This window comes from Lissotriton vulgaris, chromosome 4_1 (genome assembly GCF_964263255.1).
Source record: "Lissotriton vulgaris chromosome 4_1, aLisVul1.2, whole genome shotgun sequence".
In the NCBI taxonomy this organism is placed as follows: Eukaryota; Metazoa; Chordata; class Amphibia; order Caudata; family Salamandridae; genus Lissotriton; species Lissotriton vulgaris.
Genome location: NC_141691.1, coordinates 1388818609 through 1388831279, shown reverse-complemented (window position 1 = coordinate 1388831279; position 12671 = coordinate 1388818609).

Here is a 12671-nt window from a genome sequence, read left to right as displayed (position 1 = left end):
AGGGCCAACTAATTTTTCATCTTTTACAAATCGACCCTTTGAACCTCAGTTTAAAATAATTTCATCACGCAGCATATCACAATTTAATAATTATATTGTTCATTCTTATCATTGTCAGAAATGTCTATGTTCATTAACTCAGTAGTGACTGTTTGCATCGGCATTCTTTCTTTTTCCTTTAATTTCCTCACTTGGCATTTTGTCAGCTGTCCCAATAGTTGACAGCACATTGGCAGGCAATTAACTAATAGACAACAGCCTATTATTAGTAGGAAAATTGTTATGAACACCATTCCTATCTTCCAACCCCATGCGCTCAACCAACTCCAAAGTGAACCTCCTATATCCCATGTACCAGAATCCTGATGTGCTTCTACACCTATATGATGCAATCTTTTTATTGCTTCCCTGACAGTATCAGAGGAGTCCGGGACATAGGTGCAACAGGATGCCCCTATAATTGCACAGACTCCTCCCCTTTCTGCTAGCATCATGTCAAGAATCATTCTATTTTGTAACGAAACTAATCTCACAGCTTGAAGCTCTACTGTAATATTTTCAAGTATACTTGTAGTTTCATTTATTGTTGCTTCTAGTAGCCTGGATAATCTACGTATATCCCTGGAGTTGATAGCTGGACCAATACATGGTATCACTCCTTTAAATATGTCACCCGCTATCTGTGATGCTGTATCTCTTTGATCCACATCCACACTTCTCCTGCCTCGCCGTGGTGCATGTCTTTGCATGTCCCTTCGTACTTCTTTTGTGTCTTTTATTGCTATAGCAGGTAATACAAAACCTAGGTGACAACAACCACCCCAATTTGTTGGAAGCCATGTATAAGCCTTTTCTCCACAAATGAAATAAATTGAGTCACCTACATAGAGTGGAATGCTAATATTATCGGCCGTCATTTCAAATGTCATGTTACAATTTGTACTATTGCCCACCTGATAGGTCCCATTACTCTTAATACATATACTCCCTATTGCGTTGTGTTTTCTTAATTTTAACTTCAAAAATGGTATATTCTTATTTGCCTCTTTTGATGGGCCTGCTATCCTAATGCTTGTATTCCATTTTGGAAAGAGCGGAGTAAAGATGTCAGACAGGGGAAATGTTGCATTTGGTTCTGTCACTTCCGTGCAGTTCCCTAGTGTCAGAATATCTGCCATATATTTGTTATATAATGTTCCTGCAGGTGGGGCCATAGTTGTCCCTGCACCAGCAGTACTTTTCTTTAAATTCTGCAAAACAGCTATCAGTTCTATTTTTACTATTGTTATGTAAATGGCATAACAGGATGCTGCAAACGGTAGTATGACTTGAACCAGGGGCAAACTTTGGTCTACAGAAGCTGGGAATTGCAAACATATCCAGCAATCTCCCCTTGTTAATATCTTATTGGTATGATGCAACAAAGTCACAAAGGAATTGTGGTGCATATCTTCTCTGTGGGCTATTTCTTCAGGTGACAAAGTGTATGCAGGTATTGTAGCAGGTGTTGTTGATGTTGGGATCAACTTTTCCATGGGATAGAACACATCTAATAGATATACAGTAATTAATGCTAATAATAACAGACAGAATATCACCCCAGATATGCACATTTTAGACTTGTACCATTTTCTCTTCATTTTTAGAACTGTATTTTCCCTATCCATACTTATCTATTCTTATACTTTCTTTAATTGGATGTAGTGCTATTGATGACACTATGTTGTGAATTATCACTATGAATCTTTACTATAATATAAGCTAAACACACAAAAAGCATAAACACATATAAGGTGAGGCTGTAGTATAGAATATATTGCGAACAGCTATTCGTTAATATTTCAGATGGTCTCTGAGTATTTCTTGGTACTTCTCTCCTCCCAAAGATATGCATGTAATTCTTGTAAGACACGACCCTTTGATCATGAATATCAATTGTTAGTGCAGCCACATTTACATTTACAGGAGTGTCCACTATACCTCACCCCAAATGTATCTTTCTGAAGCTGGCTGTCCTGATGATCTAGAAAAAGTCCTTTGCTGGTTGCTGCAGCAGCACGGGTGCTCGCAGTGACAGAAGGACCCGCAAATTCCTTCCGGATCAGTTCAAGTCCTTTGCTGGTTGCTGCAGCAGCACGGGTGCTCGCAGTGACAGAAGGACCCGCAAATACCTTCTGGATCAGTTCATCTACTAAATACTGCAGTGGCGCGGGCACTATGCAGTTACAGGAGGACTCGCAAATACCTCCTGGATCAGTTCATCTACTCAACGTTGTACTGGCCCACTTTTTACTAAGAACTTCCCTGATGAATTTTTGTAGTCTCTTCCTGTTATGCAGACAGGCTGTTATTCCTGGTGGTAGTGTGCAATATACCCTAGTTGAATTTTCTCAGTCATAAAGTACTCTATTCAAGGCTTCTTGTAATGCTATACTATTTAAATCTCGCATTAGTTGGTATTCTAGCTGATTAAATACTTCCTCAAGGTAACTGAGTGCGTCTTCGTTGTCTTCTTCACTGCTATTCTCAAAGTCAAAAATTGTTGTCAAAATATCTGTTAGGATAATATCTAATAGTAGTACTTCATCTATTTTCTGCAGAAGATCAGGTACCAGAATTACTGACATTTCATCTCCTTCTTCTTTGTAGACCTCAAATTGTACCTTTTTTCTTCTTTGATCAGTTCTGGTGTTGGCATGTGCTGCTGACCTGGATCTTGGCTAGATGCAGTCTCAGGAGGTGCCCTCTTGACGTGGCTGGCGTGAATCCAAGATTTGTTGTTGGTGCACTTCACTGCTGTCTTTGTGGCGAGCAGTACCTGCTGCGGTCCCTTCCAGCGAGCTTGGAGACAGTTGGACCTCTGGAATGCTTGGATGAGCACCCAGTCACCAGGCTTGAACTTGTGCCCCTCGACCTGCAGCGGCTCTGGAAGGGCTCCCTTCACGTGCTGGTTGATAGAAGCAAGAGTACGTGTAAGTGACATGCAGTAATCATTCAACAGTTCATTCGTCATCATAGGCAGAGCATTTTTGTCTGGAACTCCCCAAGCTACCACTGGCAACCCAGTGACTATTTCGTGTGCACTGAGTTTGGTCTTGGCATCTGGTGCGCTCCTCATGCTCTTTAGGGCAATAGGTAAGGCATCCATCCAGGTCAATTTTGTGTTAGCACATATTTTTGCTATTTTGGCTTTGAGCACGCCATTTTTTCTTTCCACTGCGCCAGCGGCCTCTGGATGGTAGGCGCAGTGTAGCTTCTGCTGTATTCCCAAGGCTTTGCATGTAAGCTTTATTAGTTCATTACAGAAGTGACTGCCATTGTCTGAAAATATTGTTTTTGGGACCCCAAAACGTGGGATCAGCTCCTTTATCAGGCACTTGGCTGTTGAGATGGCATCATTGTTTTTCACGGGATATGCCTCTATCCATTTTGAATACATGCACACCACCACCAGGATATACCTATACTTATTTGTAGGGGGCATCTCCACATAGTCTATTTGCAGGGCTTCAAATGGCATTGTTGGTTTCTGAAAGTGGCCTTTGGGTACTGGAGCAGTCTTACCCACATTGTACTGTGCACATACCATACATGTTTGACATATCTCCTGTGCTATTTTTCTTATGTTCTTGTTCACCCAGAATTTGTCCATGCAATTTACAATCGAATCCCTGCATATATGTGCCGGGCCATGCATGGCCAAACACATAGAGTAGACCATCCTGTCTGGTAACATATATTTATCCTTGGCGTCATTCATCCAACATCCTTGAACAAATGACCCGTCCTTTGACCAACCCATCTGTTCTTCTGCTGTTGTTCCTTGTTGCATTAGTCTTATACCTTCACTTGTTAGATCTAGTGACTTTACTTCATCAGGTAATTCTTGGACCGTTAGTACTAGTGCTGAAATATTTCTTGCTGTCTGTTTTGCTGTTATGTCAGCAAATGCATTTCCCTGGCCTACCTTGTCTGTAACTTTTTTGTGAGCGCTGCATTTAACTATGGCCAATTTCTTTGGAAGTGCCAGGGAGTTAAGTAATTTGGTGATAAGCACTCCGTGCTGTATCTTTGTGCCTTGTGAGGTAATGAAACCTCTTTCCTTCCAGAGTCTTCCAAAGGAATGTGCCACATTAAAGGCATATTGGCTATCTGTATATATGTTAACACACCTCCCTTCAGATAATTCACAAGCTCGTGTGAGTGCCACAAGTTCTGCTGCTTGTGCAGACAACTCGGGTATCTTACAGGACTCAACTACAGTTTTATTTGTTACAACTGCATAGGCTGCTGATGTATTTCCATCCTCTGTTCTAAGGCAGGAACCATCCACCCACAATTCTCCCTCTGCATCTGCATAGGGTATGTCCGTCATGTCTATTCTCCCTTTTGTTTGCTCTTCAGTTAACAAAATACAATCATGGTCTGAGTCCACTAGATCATCAGTGGGAATAGGTAACAGAGTGGCAGGGTTAAGCACGTTGCATTTGTGAAGTGTCACATGTGCTGCAAATAAACAGATCTCATACTGCGTGAGCCTGGCATTTGTGAGGTGCTGCGTACGTGTCTTATTTAGTATCAGCTCTACGGCATGTGGAACATAGACATCAACTTCATGTCCCATTATTATGCTTTCTGCACATTGTAGTGCTAAAGCAGTTGCTGCAACAGAACGTATACAGGAAGGTAAAGCCTTGGCTACAGTATCCAAGGTGGCAGAGAAATATGCGCATGGTCTTTTGTGGTCACCAAACTGCTGGCATAGAACCCCAAGAGCACTCCCGTCAGACTCATGAACATAGAGTTGGAAAGACTTAGAATAGTCTGGTAGGCCTAAAGCAGGAGCAGAGCAGAGAGCTTGCCGAATGGCAAGGAAGCTTTGTTCATGTTCTGGCAACCACTGAAGGGGTTCGGGCGTGTCCTTGTGGGTCAGGGCCAATAAGGGTTTTGAAATCAAGGAGAAGTTAGCAATCCAATGTCGACAATAACTGGCCATGCCTAAAAAGGCTCGCACCTGTTTTTGGGTGCGTGGCACTGGTGTCTGTAGAATCAATTTAATGCGCTTATCATCCAATCTTCTCTGCCCTTTCGACAGGATGTGTCCTAGGTAGGATACTTCCTGTTGAACAAATTGTATCTTTTCTGGTGAAACTTTGTGACCACGTTCAGCTAAGAAATTTAACAAATTAATGGTGTCAGTTGTACATTGTGCCTCAGAGATGCTATCAAGCAGCAGGTCGTCTATATATTGAATTAGCACAGAGTTAGGTGATAAATTGAATGTGTCTAGTTCTCTCTTTAAGGCCTGGTTGTAAATGCTTGGGCTTTCTGTGAACCCTTGAGGGACCCTACAGAAGCAGTAAGTTCTCCCGCCTATAGAGAATGAAAAGAGGTACATGCTACCCTCATCTACTGGAATTGAGAAGAAGGCATTCTTCAAATCCTCTACAGAAAAATATGCCATTTCTGGTGACAATGTTGACAATATTGATACTACATTTGGGACAACCGGGAACTGTGGCACCACTATTTTATTAATTTCTCTTAGATCAACTATGAATCTGTAACTTTTTTCATTAGTATTTCCATCGCTCTTCTTCAAGACCGGAAGAATAGGGCTGTTACAAGGACCGCCTGATATTTCTTTAACAATCCCTTCTTTTAGTAAGTCAGCTATTATATCCTGCAATCCCTTTAGACCCTCTGGAGCTATTTTGTACTGTGGTATTCTTGGTAATTTTACATTCTGTTTGACTGTAATTGTTACAGGTGTGATGTTCATTTTCCCTGTGTCATTTTTGTTCTTTTGCCCATATCCTTGAATCTATCTGATCCATTATTTGTGCGGCAATATTTTGTATTCCTATTGATAGGAAACAGTTGCCCATTTCCTCTGTCATTGGCCCATCTACTTCCAAGAAAACTCAGTCTGCAGTGCACTTAATTGTGGCATTCATCTTTTTTAGCAAGTCCAATCCCAACAAATTAAATGCACATTTGTCTGATATAAGGAATGAATGCGTGTCCTGAATTGGGCCTATACTGTATTTCAAGGGTGCTGAAATTGGGCTTGTTAAAAGTATGTTGGTGAATCCCACTGACTTATTTATTTTTCCCGAGAGATGAACATCTGGAAACTTTTTCTTGGTCAAGGAGGAATTGGTGGCCCCTGTATCTATTAGTAATTCTACAGGTGTACCTTCAATCTTACCCCTCACATATGGTCCAGTGGGATCTACAGGGATTACCATCCTCTGTATTAACTCTCGGGCCCCACTATTGTGCATAATAGACCCATTCCCCTTGGGGCCCTTCCTGATATATTCCATCATAAGGGTGATGCACCTGCATTTTTGGTATTTGTTCATTATCAAAGAAATTTGTGTTGGGGGGATACTCTGTAGGGCCATGTTGTGAGTCACGTCCTTGCTGTTGATATCCAGCTCTTCCCATGCTCCTTCCCCTGCCTCTTGATCTTCCCATCCCACCCCCTCTTTGTGACTGCTTGACGGGGTGTGGGCATTGAGCTCTCCAGTGATCCTGACCCCCACAATTAAAGCATCCTTGTGTGTGTGCTTGTTCATTTGTGGTGGTATGCTGTGTAGGGGGAGTAGAAAATGACCTTTGTGGGCCCCCACGGCCTCTTCCTCTACCCCTGCTTCTTTGTCCTCTGCCGCTATACTGGTTTGCCTGCTGAATCAAAACTTTAGTTTTTAACTCTTTTAATTTGTTATTTTTACTTTCCAACTCCTTTTTACCTAGCATTTCGTAATACTGTGCCAATTGTAAAACTTCTGTTAGTGGTTTGCATGACCAAGTAGGGTTGTACTCTAGAATCCCTTTTTTAATTGATGGTTTTAAATTATTTACAAAACAAGAGACAAGTGCACTTTGTGTTGCTTCCTTTTCAGTATCTAAACCACTTGAAGCTGTGAAGACTTTCTGTATTCTAGCGAAAACCCCAGATACTGTTTCTTCAGTGTCTTGAATGCATGCATTTAATTTTGACCAGTCTATTTGTTTTCTGGGTACCAGTGTATTTACTTTAGCCATTATTTTTGCTGGTAAGTCTCTAATATCATCCGATATGTCCTCTCCTTGTTCCCTTTTTGCTTTAGTAATATTTTCCCATTGTATTTTTAAGCCTTCATCATCCTCTCTCCTTATTTTTCCCCAAATGTCTGGTGGCAAAATTATGGAAAACATCTGTTCTATGTCATCCAGTGTTAAAGTGCCAACTCTTAGTATTATTTCTGTCTGTCTATACCATTCTTCTCTGTCTTGTCTAATATCTGGAAACTGAAGTGCAAATCTATGTAATTCGACATTTGACCATGGTGTGTGAACTTTAATAGTGGGCTTCCCTTCCTGACTTCCTGGTACTTCTCTTAATGGGAAGTTGTGAGTAGGAGAAAGAGTACTAGCTTCCTCCTCTTTGCTTTTTTAAAATGTTGTACATTTTTGTTCTAGTATCAGAAGAGTATCTATCCATTCAGCTAATATCTGGACAGCATCTAATATTTCTGTGCTTGTTGCCCCTATATAGTCTATTGCTGCTGAGATTGTGCTGTTATGAGCACGGGACAATCTGTCAGGTTGGGGGTAACTGTCTTCCTCAGGCCAATGTTTGTCCCATTCTTTAAACCAGCTGTAACTTTTCTTGTCCAACTTATCCAAAGCACTGCGTTGAAGTGCAGGCGTGAAATCAGGCGGGAAGCGGCTTTTTGCACTACGCCATGTAGAAGTACCATGTTTCATAACCTCCATCACCCACTCGTGTATCATTTTCTGTTCTTTGTCTGATATTTTTATCCGTAACCCTTGTCTACCATAAAGAGGCGTATGTTCTAGTTGTATAGGTGTTGTTTTACTAATTTGTAATGTAACTTGTGGTGTATGTGCGTGTGATGTTGATGAAGCTTGCATTGTTTGCGGGCTGTATGGTGGTGGTGTTGTCAATAGCGCTTCTATTACAGGATCCTCTGTATCCTCCTGTTCTAAGGGAGCATTAGGTAGAGTGGGGTACACATCTGGTATAGGCTTGTGAACTGTAAGGCATTTGTCCATTTCCATTTCTTTTTCCCTACAACTTGTTACACATCTTTCTTTTGCCTTCTCCCTATCATGTGCCAAAGCTTTTCCTTTCGTTGTCCTAGGTTCCCCTGGCCATCTGTTAGTGGCGTATGACCGCCATGCATGAAATGCATCCCATTGTAATAAACGTACTTTCTTCCCTTTCTTTTCACGTTCCCTTAAACAATCTTCTAAATAAAGCATTTTAGCTCTGTCAAATGTCCCATATTCTGGCCACTGTAGATCAGTATTTTTCCTGGTATAATGAGTCCATTGATCTAGATGAATAGCTGTATGGTACCCTTTTTTCCGTGACACGTACCATGCTGGTGTGCCACGAGGAGGTGTTGGTTGAGTGACATCTAAGGCTGCCCTGCGGCCTTTAGCTGTGCTCAAAAATAGTTTGCTAAGCATTTTGAATTTTATTTAGTTACTAATTTTATTATTTTTCCTCTTTTATCACTTTTTATTTCCTTTTATTTTAAAGTGCACTTAAAATACACTATTTTACACTACTTTACACACTTTTTTATACAATATTTCAACACTTTTGCAAGATACAGTTGTACGACCTATTTCAACAATATGCATATGTACTTTTATTTTTTTAGACGTCTTTCAGAAGCATGCTCTGTCTAAAGGCGACCACCCACGGTCCCTCTCCTAAAAGCGACCACCCACGGTCCTTCTCCTGTCCTTGGGATCCTTAAGATCTTTCACAGGTTGGACAGTCCTCCTCAGGCACCTATCTTAAAGGCGCCCTCAGACCTCCCCTAGAGACCCCTAATGAATCTCAGTTTGTACTTTCTGATGTATTTTAGAAAAACACTATTCAATTGATAAAATTGAGTTCAGTGCAGTTAAGCACTGCCTACCTGATCATCAGGCCAGTTGTATGCCGTTGTATGCACCCTTCTTAGCTGTGGCAAAATCACCTGATGGCTCAAAGGAAGCTGGTGGTGTCTTTTGTCAAAGGCTTATCAACGGGAGCCTTGTCGTCTGGGCGTGTCAGGAAACAAGTCCTCTCAGTAGCTGCGCAGAATACGCCGAGACAGGAAGGCCCCTGAAGAATCCAAAGACAGCAGTTCTTTATCCCCTGCAGAGACCATCAGTTCCTGTCGAGTCACGGCGCCATCTGTTTAAGCATAAAATTTATTAATAGGGACAAGAAGAAGGGCACATTCAAGGTTTCAAAAGAAAGTGGCTTTATTGCCAATAAAGCTGCAGCTGAGACAATTTGCAGGAGTGCAAAGAGATCTGTTTTTTTCAGAAAGCAAGCCAGTTCTTATATACAATTTTCAGAACCTGGATACATTAATCATTAATAATGACATCATGGTGTGACCATGCTAGAATTAGGTCCACGTGTACATTACAGTATCAAGGTGCATTTCAAAAATATGTCTACGTTCACAATTTACATTATTTGCGACGCATCTGACCATGCAGCTACAGGTTAATCTTTAAACTACCACCTCCTGACTTTTAGCCTTGCCTTGGCCGGTTATCTTGAAATGTCAATGTGCAATGTTGATCTACTATCAGCAGAGGCCCGTGTTTTCGGCTTTCCCACACTTGCTATCTGTGCTGAGCAAACACTTTGCCTCTTCACTTAACGGGGCAAGGGCAGGCCAAACTTGTCACGTCCTAGGTCAGCGAGCGATTCCTAGAAAGGGCTCGCTGAACTGACTGAACTGGCTCTGTACATAGGTGAAAGGCTAGTGAATCATTAAACAACTTGGAGCTACAGCAGAATGGGCACGTTCATGTTCACTTGCCATTCTTTTCTGGTTTCAGCTGAATTTCAGACAACTTAATTTAACCCTCTGTGCACCAGCTGTGCACCATGGAGCAACATTTCATTATGACTAGTGGGCTCATTTTATTTGCAAGCAGGTTAAAAGACAGAAATTAATATAAACTACGGTTCAATTTTAATATTTTCATTCAACAAAGGGCCAACTAATTTTTCATCTTTTACAGGTTGTGTTATTGAGAAAGAGAAAATTGTGGTTAGAAATGCAGAAGATGTTATGGCTAGAGAAGCTTTAGAGGGACGTCCTAATGCTCCTGTTTACAGTTGGAATTGTAGTAGCATTTGTAGTGTACGACAGGATTCAATTGATTTCTTTCGCAATTTCTTACGTAAGTACACTAAAGAAAGTCTAAAAAAATTTTTTAAATGTTGCAAGAATTAGATGAATGCAGAGTGCGCGAGAAAATAGATCTGCAAGGCCATTCTCTGGCTTGTCTCTCTAAAAAAATATGCCAGAGTGTGTTTCATCACTTCCGGATGTTAGCAGTGCATCATACTAAAATGAGAAAATTAGTGAGAAAGTTGTACTATGCAAAAAGTCCAGCACTTAAACTTAAACAGTTAAATAGTGCTCTTTTGTATGGATGTGAATTAGATGTTAAGAAGATTTGTGCAGAAATTGAGGTAAGTTATTTTGGTCCAGAGGAAGATAATGCAGAAGGTGATATAATTATAGAAGGAAATGTGTTAGAAAATGTTGGGAATGTAAATATTGAAAATTTTGAACAGGAAATAATAAAGTTTAAGGTAATTGCAGGTGAGAAACCAAATTTTTCTTGTGCCTGTTGCCGACGCATTCATTACAAAAGTCAAACGAGGTTAGTTGATTTATATTTAAAAAGTGAAGATGAGAGTAATGGACAATGGAAAGATTTTGCAACTTATTTGTTGGTGGAAAACTATTTTGATTTGGGTTTTCAGCAACGTGTTTGTAAATATTGTTATAATAAATTAAATGAAAATAAAATGCCTGCTAGAGCTGTTCATAATAATCTAGAGTTGGTAAATATTCCATCAGAATTGATGGATTTAAATACTTATGAGACGATTCTGATTCAATGTGTACATCCTTTTCAGGCTATTGTTCGAATGGAGCCTAAGACTGGTAAATTAAATCCTTCAGACTTACTAAGAGGATTAAAGGGTAGAGTTGTGTATTTGCCTCTTGATCTTAAAAAAAATATCGAAACAATTGGTGTTGAAAATGTAGATGAGGAACCTAGTTATTCTAGTTAATGGTGTACCTACAAAGAGTAAGAAAATCTGGCAAGATTTAGTGGATGTTAGGAAAGTGAAAAAGGCAACGTTGTATTTAGTGCAAAATAATAAGTATTACAAAGATGTATACATAGAACAAGAAGATGTAAGTGAAGAAGAGGATAGTGATTTGTCTAGTGGACAAATTGAAAAAGTTGATGTATCCAGATCTGAAGAAATTTATGAACATTACAGTGTTCATCCACTGCATTCCAAAGAAGCAATAGGGAATGCTATTGAATTATTTCAGATGAAAAAGGTGAAAGGAAATCCTATTAGTGTCTGGGAAGAAAGTTTGGAAGGTCGTTGTTTTCCACAGTTATTTCCTACAGGTGAAGGTACACGATATGATGATCGACCTATGCAGATTCCTGCATCTGAGTACCGGACAACAAGATTATATGCAGAAGATCCAAGGTTTCGCCAATGCATTTCATATCTGTTTCATCTTCTGTTTGAGAGTGACTTATCTGGTCTGTCTTATGCAGTAAATCATATCTTAAAAAGTGGTGTACATCTGCAAAATATTTCAGCAAAGGAATTTATGGATAAAGTGCAACAGAAAGATAGTGTTTTGGATTCTCATCTAATTAATTTAATGGCTTGTCAGCGGGGTACTAATGAGTATTGGTACCGTCGTCATGGAGATTTGAAGTGCATGCTTAGAAACTTAGGAGCACCAACATGGTTTTTAACTCTAAGCTGTGCAGAGTATGCTTGGGAAGATTTAATTGAATTTCTTCGGGAGGCGAATGCAAACATAGAAAACATAAACTACAAGACACCTGGAGAACTGTGTTCATTAGATCCAGTTAATGTTTGCAGGTATTTTAATCATAGATTTGAAGCTATGATGTCTTTCATTACTAACAAAAGAAATCCGCCTCTTGGTGAAGTACTGGATTTCTTTTGGAGAAAAGAATATCAAGCAAGAGGTGCTCCTCATATTCATATGTTGCTATGGATCAAGGATGCTCCTAAATTTGGAATAGACTCGGATGAGACTGTACTGTCTTTTATTGAACAGTATGCCACTTGTGACATACCTAATAGTAGCACTGATAAGGACTTAAGAGGAAAAGTGTTACGTTTTCAAAGTCATCGCTGTGGAAAATATTGTCGGCGAAAATTCAAATCAAAGAGCAAATTTTACACCAAATGTCGCTTTGGATTTGCACGACCGGTACTTTCAAAAGGAAGAGTCAACAATTTGATGTCATGTTTGCGACATAATATCAGAAGGAGGTCACCTAAAAATACGTACAATTTAAGAAGAGGTGAAGAATCGAAATATATTAATGACTATAACCCAGTCATTTTGTCCATGTGGAATGCTAACATGGACATACAATATGTTGCAGACAACTCTATTGCTGTGGCTCGATATGTAACGTCTTACATCACGAAATCTGAAAAGACGGAACTGAAGGAGATGTGGGAAGACATTTCTCATGAAAAGAGCCTGAGCAAGAAATTATATACGTACAGTTTGAAGATGCTGTCTCATCGAGAAATTGGAGCATAT